General features: G+C 34.5%; 1 pseudogene; it reads right to left on the bottom strand.

The window, feature by feature from the left end:
• Positions 1-13,954: 13,954 nt before the first annotated feature.
• On the bottom strand, positions 13,955-14,452 carry LOC149240319 (putative polyamine transporter At1g31820 pseudogene; annotated as a pseudogene).
• Between the last annotated feature and the right edge of the window lie 5,588 nt (positions 14,453-20,040).

A 20,040-nucleotide genomic window follows, 5' to 3' on the forward strand; every position in this document is an offset into this window, starting at 1 on the left:
CGAGGGGAAAAGGAATAAATGATGGGTGTGATCAACTTAAATCTTGAAAATCGAAATTATGTTTTTATCTTGATTAGTGTAAAGGAGAAGATAAATATTGCTAAAGTAAGAATAAATTCTCAAGAGATTTCTAGTGAAGTTAGGTGTTGGTCAATTCCAAAAACAACATGGGATGATAAAATATTTGCAACAGTCATACGTGGCTAAAAATTAAAAATACTTTGTCTTTGATTGTTCAACTAATACTCACACTAAATTTGAAGTTCAAGATTTTGTCACACTACGAACCTTCTTCACCTTTTATGTCAACAAAATTATGTTATTCATAGAATGATTATCTTAATATTTTAAATTATATTGTTCATAGAATAATTATCTCAATATTTTTTTGAGTATAGAAATAACATACTAATAAATTCAAAATAATATCTTATCATCTTAGGAACCATTTCACTTTATTTTATCATCATTATCAAAAAAATATTATGATTTATTCTCTTATTGATATCTTAATGTAAATTGTTTATATCTATATAATTAATTACTTAAAAATTTTGTAACTCCTCATCAAAAATATATATATTTTTAAACAAATTCCTAAACTAAGAGGATAATATACACTTTTTAAAAAAAATCTTAAACTAAGAGGATAATATACGTTTTTGAAGCAAACTTTAATGTATTTATATACAATATTATATTATCAGGGAGATTAATCAATGTAATGTTGGTTTATGGAAAGTGTTATTTATGTTCACTTTCTATAAAAGTCAACCTGGTTGCTTAACAAAAATTACCCACAGCTCAGTTGAACCCTATTAAATGTATTATAAAATTAACAAAACCTTTGGGAAAATCGGACCAAATTTGAATAAATAATTAAAAAACCCTTTCCGTTATTCGAAGTGACAATTCTATTGGAAAGGACAACACTGCTCATGAACTTTGAATACCTTGGACAAAGGATTCCCTCTAAACTCGACTTTTTAAATATATAATACAAATTCACAAAAGCTCCTAAAGTTTCAACACTAGTTGAAGCCTTGCAGGATTTTCTTACCTAAACTGAACCTGGTTAAAGTATATTTTAAGAGTCAACATGGTTCTTCCTGAAAGTATTCCAGGTTTACAGGAAATGGAAGGTGTATTCCCGGATTTGAGGTAGTGGAAGATTCTAGCACAACTTTCGTTAATTATAAACACCAATTTTAAGCAACGAATAGCCAACAAAGAGATATGTAATCCTTCATAATAACGATTTTCTGATACAAATTGGATATTCCACAATGAAGCTTACAATGAATTGATCTTTCTCAATAGCATTTATTGTGATAATCTACTTGCATTCATGGAGGCACAGTTATGCATTGGCAGTTTGTCACAACACTATTTACAGTTTTGGCGATTCTTTGGCGGACAAGGGGAACTGGTTAGCTTGGAATCCCACCACTGCTGGAAACATCGGTAGACCGCCTTATGGCGAAAATTATTTCAAACGACCAATTAGTTGTGGATTATATCAGTGTGTTGGAACCTTGTGCTGAATAAATAAAATTTTATGCTTTTTAAGTCATTGACTAATTACTTTCTGTATTTGGTAGCACAAACTATTGTTTCTCTCCATCGAGTTGAAAAATATATCCACAGTGATGAGGTGAATGCAAAGGCCGTTGAGAATATTTCTGAGGGAGTTGAATATGCTTTAATTATAGATGGGTCATTGAAGTGGTCTCCTGAATATGAAGAATTGATTCTTCATAATATAAGTTTAGGTGTGAAATCTTCATCTTTCACAACTATTATAGGGACAGGGTAAGCAGGTTCATGCTTATATTGTCCAAACAGGATTTGAATCAGATGTCTTCGTAAGGAATGCATTTATAGATGCCTAGGTCAAATGCAAAAGCATTTCAGACCATTTCAAGAAATAGACTTATCCTACATCCAAAAATAAATCTGGGGTAAGAAAGACTGACCACAACACTCTTAGGAATTCAACATTAGCAGATGGGGAATTTAACATATACTCTAAGACATCCTCGAGTTGTAATGGAGTTAAACGTTATAACAATAATTATGCTAGGGACTCTGGATTCTACCGAAATCCATCTTTCAGTAGATATGAGGAAGTTAAGTCTGACAGAGATGTGCAATTTCAAGACTACAAAATTTCACAAGCGAGGGAACTAGAAAAAAAATGTAGGTGGAGGAGTTGGGAATGATAGGTACAGAAGAGTAAATGGAGATGATAAAGGCAGAGACTGCAAGCAATTTGGTACTTCACATCATGGGTCCAGTTCAAGAGGTCAATGTATATTTGAAGAAAAAAAATCTTTTGGAGGGCACAGAAAAATATGGAAGAGAGTCACCTCTGCCCCATGCTTCTTTTGCTAGTATTGTAGACAAAGTCTCTTTTGAAAGAGACTTTCCATTTCTTGGTACTGAAATGAAGCATGCCAATTTTAATTTAAATCAAGGAAATATAGGGCGGGGACAAGATGAGACATCTGATTTAGGTAGATCCTTATCAGGCTTGTCTATCCTAGTTGGTTTGTCTCACGGCACATCTGTTGCTGGAGCCAACAAACATGTTTCTTCCTTAGTTGACATTCCAATATCAACTATGGGTTTGCCAGGAAGCAATGGTTTCCCTACTTTTGCTACAAAGATTGCTCACGAAAGTTTGGTTTCATCCATGCAACCTGGTGTTGCACGTGTAGGTGGAGATAACATGGTCTTCACTTCAACAGAAAATCCCCCCTCCAATTTGTGCTTCTCCTAAGGTAAATGCTGCAACCCAAAATGCGGAGGAATTTTCCCTGAAGCAGTCAAGGCAGCGATTCGAGGTCAAAATTACTTAAACATGCCCAGTTTGAAACCGTCTCATCTGGTGGTAAATTTCAACAACCTCTAGGACCTTTCGATCAGAATCCTTCTGTTCGTTCACCTCAAAAAATGAAATTTAAGAAGCCAACTCAAGGGGAGAATCCTTTAAAGGGAGGAAATTTTGGCATCAAATCTTCCAATGCCTCAAATGCGAGGGGATAGCAAAGTAAGGTCAACAATGTCAATTGTAGATTCGATAGGATTGGAAGCACAATCAAAACACGGGAGCTTAGCACTTGATGATAAGAAATCGGTGTTGCAAAACCGAAATGAATTTTTCAATGTTCTCAGGAAGAAAGCCTTTGGGAGTCTACTAATGACCAGAGAGGCACAAGATAAGTCCACTTTATCAACTGGGCAGAAAATGGATGAATTGAGTGGGAAGAGCCTTGTTGGGAATAAGTCTTTAAATGATGTAAAAATAAATGGCTCTCCTGACGAAATTCCTGATAAATATAAGAAAGATATTACAGTAGTAGATGAAGTTCACAAGAAAAATAGTACTGTGAATTGTTCCATTTTTGGAAATAGCAGTACTTGTCCTAAGGATATGGATAAATTGTGTTTCCCAACACCCATGAATGACATGTATTTCATTAGATGGTTAGAAGAGGAAGAAATCGCTTTTATGAGGTCTCTTGGATGGGACGAAAATGCAGAAGAGGAACCTCTCACAATAGAGGAAATTAATAAATTCTACAAGAAGCATAAGACATATCTTAATGCTTTGCTCGAAGATAATCGTTCGCAAGGGGATTAGAGGCTTCACCTTGAAAATATGATAAGAAATTCCAGTCTGTAATAAGAATATTTAGTTTAAATTCTTTTGGGTCAGGTATACTAATCTAAATTAACCAGTGTACTAATTAACGAGATGACACCATGAATGTAATCTCGACAAAAATAATAAGAACAACCACTGATCTGATATTGACTGTGAATCTAGTTATAAATCAGATTCTATGGTAGTTATATGTAATTCCTTTTGATATATTGACAACATTATTTAGGTCGGATACTCAAATTTTATTTTGATAAAAATGTCTTGAAAGTGAAGGACTGACCAGGGCAGCCAAAGAAAATGCTTCAGTCTTTTCAAAGTTGTTGCATGAGATTTGTGTCTAGTGGGTCTTGGGTCCAGATTTTGAACTCTCTCTGATACCATGTGTAAGGCTCCATCCTAGGGTCCTCTAACATAACTAAATTCTCTAATTTCAAATACAATAAAACAGGGAATAGTTTACTTCTAACTAAACATTTAATCGATGATAATTTACCATTAAAATTTATTTCCTATAATTAAATAGTGAGCATTTCATTTCAATCACTTACATGAGTAATCTATAAATAGAGGAATACCTATTTCGATAGCCTGGTTGAGATGCCATTGAGAGCTCCTGATCGTGCTTGGATGTTCCTCTTGACTACCAACTGGATTTACCTAGTAGCCAACTAGGAAGTATTTCTGAGCCCATAATCCTCTATCGGTTCCCTAGCCCTCCGAGCTCAAGTCCAACCAAATATAGTGTGTCCAAGATAAATAATACTCTCCTTTTCTCCCTTCTCTCTTCCCCACCTTACTCTCAAAACAAATCCTCCAAAACTACAACCAAACCAAAACCAAAAGCAAGACCAAGGATCCCCTCTCCTCCCCTCATCCTTCCCCTTTTATGCCCCCTTCTCTTCTCCACCTCAACCACCTCTCATTAATGTCATAACTATCCCCTCATCCTTAGATTTGACTTATCTTCTCCCAAGTAAATTTGAGAGGATATTCTCGGTATGAGATATGAATATATAATTTGGTAATTAATTGGAGAGGACCACATCTTCTCCCAAGTAAATTTGAGAGGACATTTTGGGGATGAGATATGAATATATAATTTGGCAATTAATTGGAGAGGACCATGTCTTCTCCCAAGTAAATTTTAGAGGACATTTTGGGGATGAGATATGAATATATAATTTGGGAATTAATTGGACACAGCCATGTCTTCTCCCAAGTAAATTTGAGAGGACATTTTGGGGATGAGATATGAATATTTAAATTGGAATAAATGGAAGGAGACCATATCCTATCAAAATTTAAATTTGAGGACGTAAGTTGGGAATTGAATAATAACAAAATTTATATCAGTAATAAATTTACAGCTTCACCAATGTAGGTATGTATCAATATTTCTTGATAATTGTAAGTCAATATTCTAAGGTAATTTAAACACTAGTAAAATTTGCATGATAAGATTAAGTAGGGAGTTAAACCCCGAGTTGCTACTCATATGTAGGATATTCCCTGCAAGACCATTAGTCTTAGTGGTCACAACTATCTGGTCTTAACTAGACTTAGCCTTCTCGGAATCTGCCTCATTCATCAACACAAAAATCTCCCTTCTCCTTTTCCTCTTTTCATCTCACGTACCAATACCCTCTTGATTTCTTTCCTTGAGAATAAATCCTCATGGAAGTATTTAGGAATAGGTAACTACCTACCCTAACCACCTCACATATGATTGTCATTATCAAAACATTTACCTCATGTAAATCTTTTAATCAAAGTACTAAATTTATAAACTTAAAATAGTAATGTTTAGTTTGTTTAGTGTAGTAATAAAATATTTATAATTACTAGGCACATCACACTCTACCACCATTCAAGCAAAATGCGAAATCGAATAAAATAGTGACTAGAGACAATGGTAGTGGAAATAATGTTAGAACAACATGGTTGAGCTATGTAAATAAACAAATATCTTTGACAGCACTAGGGATGGGAGTGTGGATTGGATTTTTCGTAGTTGTTTCTATGTTCATTTTTTGGGATATGGCAAGGTATTGGGTAATGTGGTTGTCTCGCAAAAAAACACAAAGACCATTTTAAGGATTGTATTGATTCCCTAAATAGATCAATAACACTTCTCTATATAAATTAATGCCTTAGTGTATATAATATTGTTTTTTCGTATAATATTTGAATTTCCCTTGTTTTGAGGCCCTAAATGACATTTTTTTGGAAACAAGAAAATCAATAACAATTGGAAAGCGTTTGCAATCGAAATTTTTAGAACTCAGATATATCTTTCTAATGATGTATCATATGCATCAAACGGATATTGTATTCCAATGTTATGACCCGAGCAAGTGGATTTACTAATTTACCCCAACGGGGCCCACTCACTTTTGGCACTTCATCTCCTAGGGTTAGGTTTTTAGGTTTTTACTGGTTTTCCATTGTTTTTCAACAATAAATAGGTGTTCGAGCCTCATTGTAACAAAGTTTATAAGGCATGTAGATGCCACATATCTTCTCAGAGATAAACTACCATCGCATGAGCTAGTTTATTTATGTTTTGCATATAAACAATTTCCAATACTTTGTTATTAATGAATTGAAATTATGTTTTTCACTGTATCTTTATGTTTCTTTTTATATGTGTATTTCAATTCATTCCTTCATAAAATTTAGATCACCTAAATATTTTTCAAAAACGAACCCATCTCCATCCATATCTCACCTTCATATTTATGCCGCATGAAACTCTAGGGATTGGAAAATCTATTTACCATCACCATTGTCCTTTTCATTGTTAATATCAACAAAACTTACTTCTTTAGTTTGTTTCATTTTAGCATGGTCATTCGTGTTAATAAAAGCTTAAAAAAGCTTCGATTTCCATATCCCTGCACATTTGTACAATCTTCCAAACATTTCAAGAATATGCTAGAGGCATCAAACCCCTTTCCATACCATCAACAATATTGGCACTCAATACCTCCAAGGTTTAGATTGTTCCCTTGGACCTCTCCACATCTTGTAGGACACTCAAGTTTACACATTGTAAGCCCCACATTTCCAATTCTCATCTACACCCTTCACATTTGGTAGGATCACTCACTCAGTAGCATAAAGGTTACTTGACTATTCATGGCTGACTCCAACTAGTGTTTTGTTTTGTGTCTCAATCGCTAATAGCTAACTTACAAGCTCACTTCACACATGAAATTAATTATCCACGTAACAACTTTTCTCATCTTGAACACATTTTTCACAAACGTTATAGCACTACTGCACAATGCTGCCTATTTCCCACCGCCTCTTAGAGACTCTAGTTTTGTCATCTCCTAATTTTTTGCATTCCAAGGTTCTCATTCTCATGCTTGTAGACACAACGACACCTCCTGCTCACATATTTCTAAGGGTTTCATCATGACTACATCCACAACCTCCAAGCCACCATTGAAAGTCTCAATATGTGTTCCTCCATGTGGCCACAATGATGCATGACTTGCATACATCACAAATCTCTCCTTCAAATCACGAACCTCATCTCCTCCTCTACTCAAGCGTTAACATCGTGTTCCTAGAAATATTTATACCATCTTTGTGTATCTTAGATTTCTTGCCAACACGTGCACTTTTCTTCCTCATGTCTTCTCTGTATTTCTCATAGAACTCTAGTCATTCATAACCATGCTTTGATAAACACACAACAACATTGATCACAACTCTAATCCCAATTGTTAAGTTCATGAAATTGAGAAAAGTGGTGGTGTCTAAAAACACTGTTGCTTGTGATCCCAACGGCCACTAGGACAAATTAACATGCATTGTTTCTACCTTTAAATATGCTATTTTCCACATGAATACAATTGTTCAATACCATGGGTTCTCATAAACCTAGAGAATGAAAACCACCAATAACTGGATTGAGTCAATTTTAACTAAACTACCCTAACACAAAGATAATAAAGTGTTTGAATTGTGAGAGTGCTCAACAAAGGAATATTTAGAGATTATATTGTGTTGGGTTTCAACTATATATTCTTTAAAAATGTCTTCCTAGTTGGCCAATGTAGGTTATTCCACAAGAACTTTGAATTTGATGAATCCCAAGACAGTAATTGGATGAGAGTAATCCTTAACACAAGAATAATTGTTAAAGGGTGGTGTGAGCTATATATATAGTCTTAATTTTCTTTTTTGCAAGGGATTTTGAGATGCGAACAATGATCACTTGGGCATAAGGAAGGGTGACTTTGGCTATGGGGTTGGACAAGGGTTTGAATGTTTTTTGGTTGATGGATGCATGTAAGGCTCTTTTTATTTGAAAGATTTTGTAGCCATTAGATAAGAAGACCTTAGTTAAATTGGATTTTCTTTTTTAAAAAATTTAGGGTGTAGAATTTTGAATGGCCCTAGTGACTAAGGTGTTAAGGATGATAAATTCTTATGTTGGGAGCTAGTGTGAGTCACAATAAAGATATCTATCTATATGGGCATTTTTTGAAATATCAAATGTTTCACACCTAGTCCACAGTTTTCTAGAAGTAACAACACCTAATATGAATTTGAATTTTGGAAACCTACACTCTCCAATCTTATATTATTAATGTCTAATTTCTTTTTAATTTTGTACATAAAAAATTAAATGCATATGATTTTTCCATAATTAATATATGTTTAATTAATATTTAGATTTTTTTTTTTAATTATTACAATATTTTTTCAAAATTATAAATATTAATATTATACTAATTAAGTATATGAGGAATAATGTTTTTTTAATTAATAATTAATTTTTAATTAAAAAAATATGTAAATGATATTTTCATATTAAATTTTATATTTTATTAATGTTGATAATTTTTTACTTAATGATATTTTCACAATTATAATGTTAGTATTATATTATAAAAATATAAAAAAGTCATCACATTATTAAAATCCATTATATTTCTTTTTAAAAATTATCAAAAAGAGATTAAAAAGGGGAAAAATGAAAAATAATGACGGAGTTGGAAAAGTTAAGAAAATTACAAAACAAAGAAATTAGATATGTTCATATTCTTTTGTATTGAATTAGATATAAAAAGAAAAAAGGCAATCGAAATTTTCATTAATAAAAAGAAAAATATACAAAAGAAAAATAATAATGGAAATTTTCATTAATAAAAAGCAAAATTATTATACTATATAATAGATAAGGTATTTTAATTGTTTTAAATGGTGTTAAGAAATGGCTAATCTAGTTGATAAAGAGAACATTATTTGAGAACATTATTTTAGGTGAAGATTATATGGGTTAATGAAAACTTTTGTTATTAACATAACATCATCATATTATGAAATTTCAGTGTGTTTTCTAACTTTATGAGTTATTTATATTGACTTGACTTAAATGGGTTAGAAAATTAGAAATTTTGTTGATAAAATGAACATCATGAAATTTCAATGTATTTTCTAATTTGATGAATTATTTGTATTTATTTGGTTTAACTAGGGCTCAAACATGAGAAATCACAATTTCAATGTGTTTTATAACTTTAAGGGTTCTCTCTATTGACTTGAGTGGGGTTAGAAAATTAGAAATTTTGTTGATAAAAAGAACATCATCATATTATGAAATTTCAATGTATTTTCTAACTTTATTGGTTATTTGTATGCACTTGATTTAAGTGACTCTAGAAACTGAGAATTTTGGTTGATAAAGAGAAAGTCATCATATCATGGAATTTCAATATATTTTCTAAGTTTATGAGTTGGATTGAGAGAATGAGAGAAGAATAAAGTTGTTGATAAAGATAGAAATTGTTGGACAATCATGATTAAAGAGAAATTTTTCAATTTACTAATAAATTAATTTTAAAGAATTTTTTTGTTAACACTTAATTTTTTTAATGAATAAATAAATATTTTAAGAGTTAAAATTATCTATTTTATAAATATTTAAATCATTTTTTATTTAAATTATTATTTTTTATTTTAACAATCGTTTCAAATATAGGTTATATTGAAATAAGTATAAATATAATTTTTTAATTTTTGGAAAAAATCATATTTTTAAATTGAAAGTGTAAAATAATTAATTAATTAATTAATTGTATTAATATATATTAAGCATGGTTTAATTTATAGGTAAAAGATTTTTTTATTATTATTGGAATTTGGTGATACAATTTCAAGCAAGAATGAGATTTTTTGTTGTTTAAAATGTATTTTTGAATATATAAATAGATTTAACACCGTGAAAAATCCTAAACCTCTTAAATTATGTTGATTAAATAACTTAATATCAAATTTTTAAAAATCTCTACTAAATTTATTAAAATTAACTAAAAAAACATATTAAAAAAAAACATTTATAAATTACACTAAACCATATATATTATAACCTTTTTAGTAATTTTTTTAATAAGTTTAAATTAATTAATAAATACCATCAATCCCAATAGTATCATGAAATTAAATTACCTAAGATAACCCATATTTGATATAATTAAAACCCCTCAAAAAGCCCCTAAATCTCGTGTGCCATTTCTCCAATACAATGGGTTGGCGATCAAGTTCTTCTTTAGGTTTTAAAATAGAAAATATTGTTAAAAAAAATTAGTTTTATATTTTATTAAATATTAATAATCTCATACATGTAAATATCTCAATATTAATATTGAGGTATTATATAAATCTATTTTAAATATTTTAATTAAATGGTAAAAGCTATTTTAACTACTGCGAGTTTCGGGTGGTCTTATTTTTACGTGATTTTCTACGATACAAAAATACAACAAGGGCTATTTCCAACTCTATAGATCCATTAATGCCCCTTAAGAGACTGTAAGGACAGTCTTGGGAGAGGGGTTCTAACATCGGTTTTGGCTGTCAACCTGTGTGCATCATTTCTCTGGCTAACAGATTCTAATTCCATGCGTGCATGGTAACATACATGCCCATACATCATGATTTATTTTCCAGCGGTTTCCGTAGCTTTGACTGCGGCAGGCTCCACCACCGCTCCTGCTCTAACAGGCTCCTCCGCTCCAACTTAGGCTCCACCACCGCTCCCGCTCTCACAGGCTCCTCCACTCCAACTTAGGCTCCACCACCGCTCCGACTTAATCACTTGGATGTACTTAATGCAAGTGGATATAGTTAATGAAAATGCATTGTCCACCTACACACATTCAACTAAACCTCTGCGCGTAAGGTTTCAAACTCGCAGTCCCACTCAAAGTTTCAAACTCACAGTCCCACTTGAAATGAAATGTGAGAGGGTGGGTTGTGCCACGTAAATTTTTTAAATTGAAATGAGCATTGATTCTTTTCAGCTTCTTGGCATGGGACAATCATGCATGCTTCCTGCTCTATTTGCTGTCAGATCAAGATATGGAACTCCTCTTCTGGCCATTATGTTTTTTGCTTCTCGAATTTCATTGAGTTTTCAAGAAATTGTAGCAGTTGAGAATTATCTCTATTGCTTTGTATGTTTGGAGAGTTTGCTGCCTTTATATGTTTAAGAATCAAGAAGCCAGGACTTGCTCGGCCCTATAAAGTTCCTCTTGGGACTGTTGGAGTTATTCTCGTCTGTCTAATACCTTCGTTATTACTGGTTCTGGTGGTAACAGTTGCTTCTTTTAAAGTCATGGCTGCCAGCATCAACGCTGTTTTAATTGGGTTTGTATTGTGGCCTTGTCTTGAATTTGTGAAGAGTAAGAAATGGTTGAACTTTGTGACAGGGTCAGAGCTTTCAGGTGATCTTCATGATATATTAGTGTCTGATGCAGTCGCACTTCCCGTCATTTGAATTTTAAATTTGTTGTCCCACCCTGTTTTAAAATCAGTTGTCCCGCCTTTTTATCATATAATTGTTTTGGTGCATGCTCTTTCATCTAGAGTTTCTTTTATCTAAACGTCCCCTGATATCGTTGAACAATATCATGGGCAGCTGCAACTTTGGATGCAGGTTCAAATCAATGCTCGTTGTGCCCACCTGGTGCCATGTGTGAGATCTTTCATTAGCAATATCATCGAAGAGCACCGTCATGTAGAGCAGCGTAGGGAAACCGCTGATCAATCTGATTTTGTTGATGTTCTACCGTATATTGGTGGGCGAGCAAAGCTTGAGAAGGTAAGCGAGCACTTGAGAAGTTACATGCGAAGGAATTGGTTTCTGCGATAATTGTTGTTGCGAACATGTCGAGCGACTGTGCAAATTGTGACTACGCTGACAAGAGCCACTGCACATATGTTGTCTACTCCTCTCTTTACAATTTTCTTTTAATCTCGATTTCTATCAATCTCTCTTCCTTTCCCTTTTCAACTTTCGTGTCATTTGTCACAAGTTCGAATCTAGCTACGTTTGAGCTCATTCGATTTTGGGTTGTTTTGTTTCACAGTAAAAAGGGCTTCCAGATGGACCGTATTGTGGAGACCACTTATGAAATGGGGTATTTCGTTATATGTAGTTGTTATAAGTTTCATTTATATGGTTTCAGAATGACATGATATTTGAATTTATTTGGGTTTGGTGTAAACAGGCATGCTGTAGATGTATCTCTAGAGAACGACTACAAGTGCTGCCCAAACTGCGAGTGTGGCACTAGCAGCTGCCACACCTAATTCAAATGAATCTCTTATATAGTGGTCGTCTCTCCAATTTGTGTGTAATAAGTCCAGTATGTTCCACCAGACATGATGGATAGTTGTGCAGTGTCATGGATGTCACTGTACCATGAATTTTAAATAAAGACTCAGTTTACATATATTTGGGATTTTCGATGTGACTTGTATTGTTCATGAAATGCTAATTATTATGCCGCTATGTGCATATATTCCATATATGCACAATTTCTGTATATGCACATATCTTCCGTATATGCACATATCTTCGTATTAGTAAGCTCCTTATTTCTGCCCCGCCAACCAACCATGTTTAGAACTTGAAGCCCGTGCATATTCTTGCCCCCTCCTTATTCCGTGTATGCATATACGGAAGATATGCGCATATACGGAAATTGTGCATATACAGAAGATATGCGCATATCTTCCATATATCCCTAACTTTCCTATATGTGCATATATTCCGTATATGCACGTCGTTTATTTATCTGCATCGTATATGCACAAATTCCATTGCAGAAATTATGCATATATGGAAATTGTGCATATACGGAAGATATGTGCATATCTTTCGTATATGCACAATTTATGCATATGGAATTTGCACATATACGATGTAGATACATAAATGACGTGCATATACGGAAGATATGCACATAGCATCATAATAATTAGCATTTCATGAACAATACAAGTTGCACCGAAAATCCCAAATATATGTAAACTGAGTCTTTATTTAAAATTCATGGTACAATGACATCTATGACACTGCACAACTATCCATCATGTCTGGTGGAACATACTGGACTTATTACACACCAATTGGAGAGACGACCACTATATAAGAGATTCATTTGATTCAGGTGTGGCAGCTGCTCATGCCACACTAGCAGTTTGGGCAGCACTTGCAGTCGTTCTCTAGAGATACATCTGCAGCATGCCTGTTTACACCAAACCCAAATAAATTTAAATATCATGTCATTCTAAAACCATAGAAATGAAAGTTATAACAACTACATATAACACAATACCGCATTTCATAAGTGGTCTCCACAATACGGTCCATCTGGAAGCCCTTTTTATTGTGAAACAAAACAACCGAAAATCGAACGAGCTCAGACGTAGCTAGATTTGAACTCGTGACAAACGACACGAAAGTTGAAAAGGGAAAGGAAGAGAGATTGATAGAAATCGAGATTAAAAGAAAACTGTAAAGAGAGGAGTAGACAACATACATGCAGTGGCTCTTGTCAGCGCAGTCACAATTTGCGCAGTCGCTCGACATGTTCGCAACAACAATTATCGCAGAAACCAATTCCTTCGCATGTAACTTCTCAAGTGCTTTCTTACCTTCTCAAGCTTTGCTCGCCCACCAATATACAACATAACATCAACAAAATTAGATTGATCAACGGTTTCCCTATGCTGCTCTACATGACGGTGCTCTTCAATGATATTGCTAATGAAAGATCTCACACATGGCACCAGGTGGGCACAACGAGCATTGATTTGAACCTACATCCAAAGTTGTAGCTGCCCATGATATTGTTTAGCAGTATCAAGGGACGTTTAGATAAAAGAAACTCCAGATGAAAGAGCATGCATCAAAACAATTATATAATAAAAAGGCGGGACAACTGATTTCAAAACAGGGTGGGACAACAAATTTAAAATTCAATTGATAGGAAGCATGACTGCATCAGACACTAATATATCATGAAGATCACCTGAAAGCTCTGACCCTGTCACAAAGTTCAACCATTTCTTACTCTTTACAAATTCAAGACAAGGCCACAATACAAACCCAATTAAAACAGCGCTGATGCTGGCAGCCATGACTTTAAAAGAGGCAACTACTACCACCAGAACTAGTAACAACGAAGGTATTAGACAGAGGAGAATAACTCCAATAGTCCCAAGAGGAAATTTATAGGGCCGAGCAAGTCCTGGCTTCTTGATTCTTAAACATATAAAGGTAACAATCTCTGCAAACATACCAAAGTAGTAGAGATAATTCTCAGCTGCTACAATTCCTTGAAAACTCAATGAAATTCCAGAAGCAGAAAACATAATGGCCAGAAGAGGAGTTCCATATCTTGATTTGATAGAAAATAGAGCAGGAAGCATGCCTGATTGTCCCATGCCAAGAAGCTGAAAAGAATCAATGCTCATTTCAATTTAAAAAATTTACGTGGCACAGCCCACCCTCTCACATTTCATTTCAAGCGGGACTGTGAGTTTGAAATTTTGAGTGGGACTGCGAGTTTGAAATCTTGCGCACAGAGGTTTAGTTGAATGTGTGTAGGTGGACAGTGCATTTTCATTAACTACATCCACTTGCATTAAGTACATCCAAGTGATTAAGTCGGAGCGGAGGAGCCTGTCAGAGTGGGAGCGGTGGTGGAGCCTAAATCGGAGCGGAGGAGCCTGTCAAAGTGGGAGCAGTGGTGGAGCCTGCCGTAGTCAGAGCTATAGAAACCGCCGAAAATAAATCATGATGTATGGGAATGTATGTTACCATGCACACACAGAATCAGAATCTGTTAGCCGGATAAATGATGCACACGGGTTGACAGCCAAAGCCGATGTCAGAACCCCTCTCCCAAGACTGTCCTTACAGTCTCTTAAGGGGCATTAATGGATCTATAGAGTTGGAAATAACCCTTGCTCGAAAATACAATGGTCTCTAATACTTCACACAAAATGACAATTTGGAGTCATACTTATCAATAAAAATTAAATAAAAAAAAACATATTATTTTTAGCTGTTTTATTATATAAATATTTAAATGATAAATGCATGTTGTTAATTTTGGTCTTTACCAACAATAAAAAAGCTTTTTCATATTCTGTAATGTTGTCCAAATCATACCTCACCACTAAATTCGTTCGCAATTTACCACACTTTTCTTTATCTCTGTGCCCCCACCGCCGAATTAAGAGCTGAACTGAAAAAGCCTATTTAAATGAAATTTCCAAGTACAATAGGAAATTTGAGAAAACAATGGTTTTTACTTTCAAACAATAATTTGATAAGGGTAATTTTAAATACAATAGGAAATTTAAGAAAAATTGAATATTTTGTATTCTCATAAAATAGCTTGACATGGGTAATTTCGAGTGCAATAGAAAATTTGAATCATTGGAATATTTTTTTTTGTATTCAAACAAATTAACTGGTCAAATTCCATATAGGTTAGGCCAATTAAAAGCCCTCCATATACTTTACATTTATAATAATAGCTTTTTCAGGAGTAATCCTAACAATATCAATGGTTTAGTTTCATTTCAAGAATTAGATCTATCACAAAACAAATTAGAGGGATCGATTCCTGTCGAAGGCATATATAATTGGACTTATTTAATTATTTTATCTTCTTATTCCAACAACTTTTCTGGCACTTTTCCCTCATCATTGGCCAATTACACAAAACATTTGGTGTTAAATTTAAGACACAATGGGTTTACACACAAGCTTCCTCCATACATCACAAATTTTGGTGACTTGCAAGTTTTAAATGTTGGTTACAATAACCTTCACGTTTAAATTCCTCAGTGGATTACAAGTCTGAGCAAGTTGTTCGTGTTGGATTTTCCAACAATAAATTTAGTGGAGAAATACTATCGGATCTTGATACACTCCAAGGATTTGCAATAAACAAATCTTCACAAGGGATCGTGTACGGATGTGAAATGGTAGCAAACATAAAAGGGATTAAATATATTATACCATATGTGTGGCAAACTGACAGGATATTTGATTTGTCTATGAATAATCTTTTGAGGGCGAGTTCTTTGAATAGACCTATGGTGTTGTCATGGGCTCACCCCTTTCCCCTGTCGTCGCTAATCTTTTTATGGAAGATTTTGAATCCAAAGCTCTGGCCTCTACACATCTCCTACCTAAACTTTGGAAAAGATTTGTAGATGACACTAACGTCATCTGGTCTCATGGCCAAGAGGAGTTAGATCTCTTCTTCAAACATCTCAACAGTCAATCCTCCGCCATTAAGTTCACCATGGAACAAGAAGTTGATGGTTGCCTCCCTTTCCTTGATATTCTTATTTCAAGGAATATTGACGGTTCCCTCTCCCACCAAGTGTTTCAGAAGAAAACACATATGGAGCAATATCTTTATGCCAGTTCCCATCATTTCCCGGCTCAAAAGTTGGGTGTTCTCAACACCCTCACTACTCGTGCCCTAAGGATCTCTAATGAAAAGAGCTTCGAGAAAGAGAAATCCCATCTCCTTAATGTCTTTGTTGAGAACGGTTATAGTAGACACTGTTGGGTCCCTATAATACTAGTGATTACCCCATTAATATTGTAGTTATACCCCTTATTAATATTGTTGTGCCCCTATTTCCGCCATATTGTTATTATTGTGCCCCATAGAATCCCTCTATTGTTATTTTTGTGGCTTTATATTATTATTGTTAGGTCGACTGGGTTATATTGTGACTCCTTAGACTCCTATATATAGAAAGGAGGTTTTGTCATTTGAATCATCCAAGAATTGTTCATTTATGTAATGTAAAGGAGGTTGCCCCCTTGAAGAGGTTGAATTCTAAGGCGTTGATCTATCTTTTCTATCTTTTCTTGAGCTGGTTTCATAACATTTGGAATCAGAGCTTTGGATTATAGGGTTTCGTTGCTCCAAACAGGTCATCGTGGAATTTTCGCTATAATTTTTTTTTCTGCGATGTTTCAGAAGCTAAAAAAAAACCCATTTGAGAAGACATCGCGCTGAATCTAGGGTCCGAATTTCAGAGCTTTTTGCACTATATTTGAGGAGATATGATCTGAGGAAGTTGGTCTTTTTGCAGACTCCTGAATCACATTCCAAACAGGTGACCTGGGGAAAATCATCATAACTTTTTCCCTGAGCATTGGATTGAAATTTTGTAATAAGGTGTAGAAAGAGGATAGACTGTAGTTTCTTGTATATATTTTTCAGATCCAAAGGATGAAACAGTGCAAGTTCACTCTACTGAAATAGTCTATAATCAGGTCATTGTGGGAGATTTCACATAAATCTTCCTTGGAGAATCCAAATTGGATCAGACTGGTGGCATTAGAAAGAGGACACAGAAGGCTACCATAGGTTGCAATTTTAGAACTGGATGATCTAAAAATACAGAGATACATCAGAGGCAATATCGAGCTCCTACAAAGTGGAAAAAAGGTGTGTAGATTCTTTTAAATTTTTTGCTTAAGAGTGGTTTGAAAATTTATTTTGAAGGAATTCAAAGGGCTAGTAGAGCATTATTATCGGTAACTGATGCCCCGAGGAAAGAAAATGCAAACACCTAGTAAGGAACCTGAAAGCTCTAGCATGACTCATGAAGAAGAAGAAGAAATGCTATATGATATATCAAAATTACAAGAACAAGTGCAACAAGTGTCACTTGCACAAAAAGCAACAGAATCTAAGATGGATGGTTTAAGGAAAGATGTAGAAGCTAAGATGGATGGTTTAAAGAAAGGTGTAGAAGCTAAGATGGATTATTTAAAGAAAGGCGTAGAAGCTAAAATGGATGGCATGGAAGCTAAGGTGAATGGCATGGATGCTAAAATTGATGGCATGGATGATAAGATGGAAGAATTGAAGACAAATATGAATAAGTTGCTACAAGAAATGGTCACTAATGGTGAAAGGGTACTAAAGGAAACTCATGATGAGAACAAAAGAAATGTTAATCATGATTCCATAGACTCTAATGTTGGATCGAAGACTCACCATATTCCAAAAATCGATATGAGGAAGTTTGATGGCAAGGATCCCGCCACATGGATATTACAGATGGAGCAATTCTTCGATCTCAATAATGTGCAAAACACACAAAAGGTACGTATGGCAACTTTATATTTGGAACCAAATCAGTTTGTATGGTATCAATGGCTTTGTTCTCGTAAACAATTTATCACTTGGGCAATTTTTACGGAAGAATTGATAGCACATTATGAGGATACAAAAAGCAACACTTTTTTTAGCCAATTGATAAGTCTCAAACAAAAGGGTTCAATAATGGAGCACATTGAGGAGTTCCAAAAATTGAACATAAGGGTAAAAGATATTCCAGAGGAGCATAGGATTGATGTGTTCATAGGGTCTTTAAAGGATAATATCCAACATGATGTTCGCCTTTGGGAACCTGATTCATTAGAGAAGGCATTCAGGTTAGCAAGAAAAATGGAAAGCAAAATTATGGCAACTAGGAAGCATACCACTCACAACTATAAAGACGGAAGTGTTGTTGCCCCTAGTCTTCCACAACCTATAAGGTTGACACCACAACAATTGGAAGAAAAAAGAGCAAAAGGGCTTTGTTACAGTTGTGATAGCAAATACACTAAAGGTCATAAGTGTGCTGAGAAGAAATTATTCTACATAGATTGTGAAGAGGAAGAAGAAAAGGAGCAAGAAAGGTCAAAAGAAGAGGATATACTCCAGGAACAAAGCCTAGATGAAGAACAAATAAATCCGACCATATCTTGTAATGCATTGGCGGGAATTACCACTCCTCAAACCATCAAGATAGAAGGACAAATCAAGAAGAAAAAGGTAATAGTGTTGATTGATTCAGGAAGCACCCACAATTTTATTCATTGTAAGGTAGCAAAAGAATTGAATTGCTTCCTATATCCAGCACCAGAGTGTCAAGTGATGATTGCAAATGGAGGAACAATAAATTGCTCTGGAAAGTGCCATAATATCAAGCTATCCATGGGAGAATATGTATTGACTAGCCCAATGCTTTCCATTCCAATGGGAGGTGCTGATGTTGTACTAGGAGTCCAATGGCTACAATCCTTGGGTACAATAGCTTTTAATTTTCAAGAACTTTTCATCAAATTTTCTATGGAAGGAAAGGAAGTTGAATTAAGGGGTATTGCAGGGAAACCAGGAAAGATAATCAGCTCTAATGGTATGACAAAGCTTCTAAAAAAGGAGCAAAGAGGTGTAATTGCACAATTATGTTCGCTAGATGTTTCCACATCGGAATCATCTATTTCTCCAGATCTCCAAAAAATTCTGGACAATCATTCCAAGGTATTTGAGACTCCCAAAGGTCTCCCACCTATGCGTGATCATGATCATGCTATTCATCTGATTCCAGGAAGTGTTCCTCCAAACATCAGGCCGTACAGATATCCCTATGTCCAAAAGAGTGAAATTGAACGTATGGTTGCAGAAATGCTAGAGGCTGGTATAATTCAACCGAGTCAAAGTTCTTTCTCTGCTCCAGTAGTATTGGTGCACAAGAAGGATGGATCATGGCGCATGTGTCCAGATTATAGGGAGCTCAACAAGCTCACTATTAAAGATAAGTTCCCCATTCCTGTCATTGATGAATTACTGGATGAATTGCATGGATCAATTTACTTCACCAAGTTGGATCTTCGTTCAGGATATCATCAAATCAGAATGAAGACTGAAGACATTCCGAAAACAACATTTAGAACTCATGAGGGTCATTATGAATTTTTGGTCATGCCTTTTGGCCTTACCAATGCACCTTCAACATTTCAAGGTTTGATGAATTCAATTTTCAAACCATTCCTTAGAAAATTTGTGTTAGTATTTTTTGATGATATACTAATCTACAACAAGTCTTGGAAGGATCATGTTGAACATGTTGACAGGGTGCTACAACTATTGGAGGAGAAACAATTATATGCAAAAAGATCCAAATGTTTCTTTGGAGTCCAGGAGGTGGAATATTTGGTCATATTGTATCTCATGAAGGAGTTAAGG

Source organism: Pinus tabuliformis, chromosome 8 (genome assembly GCF_031772625.1).
Source record: "Pinus tabuliformis cultivar Carrire ecotype Pingquan chromosome 8, CPIR1, whole genome shotgun sequence".
Lineage (NCBI taxonomy): Eukaryota > Viridiplantae > Streptophyta > Pinopsida > Pinales > Pinaceae > Pinus > Pinus tabuliformis.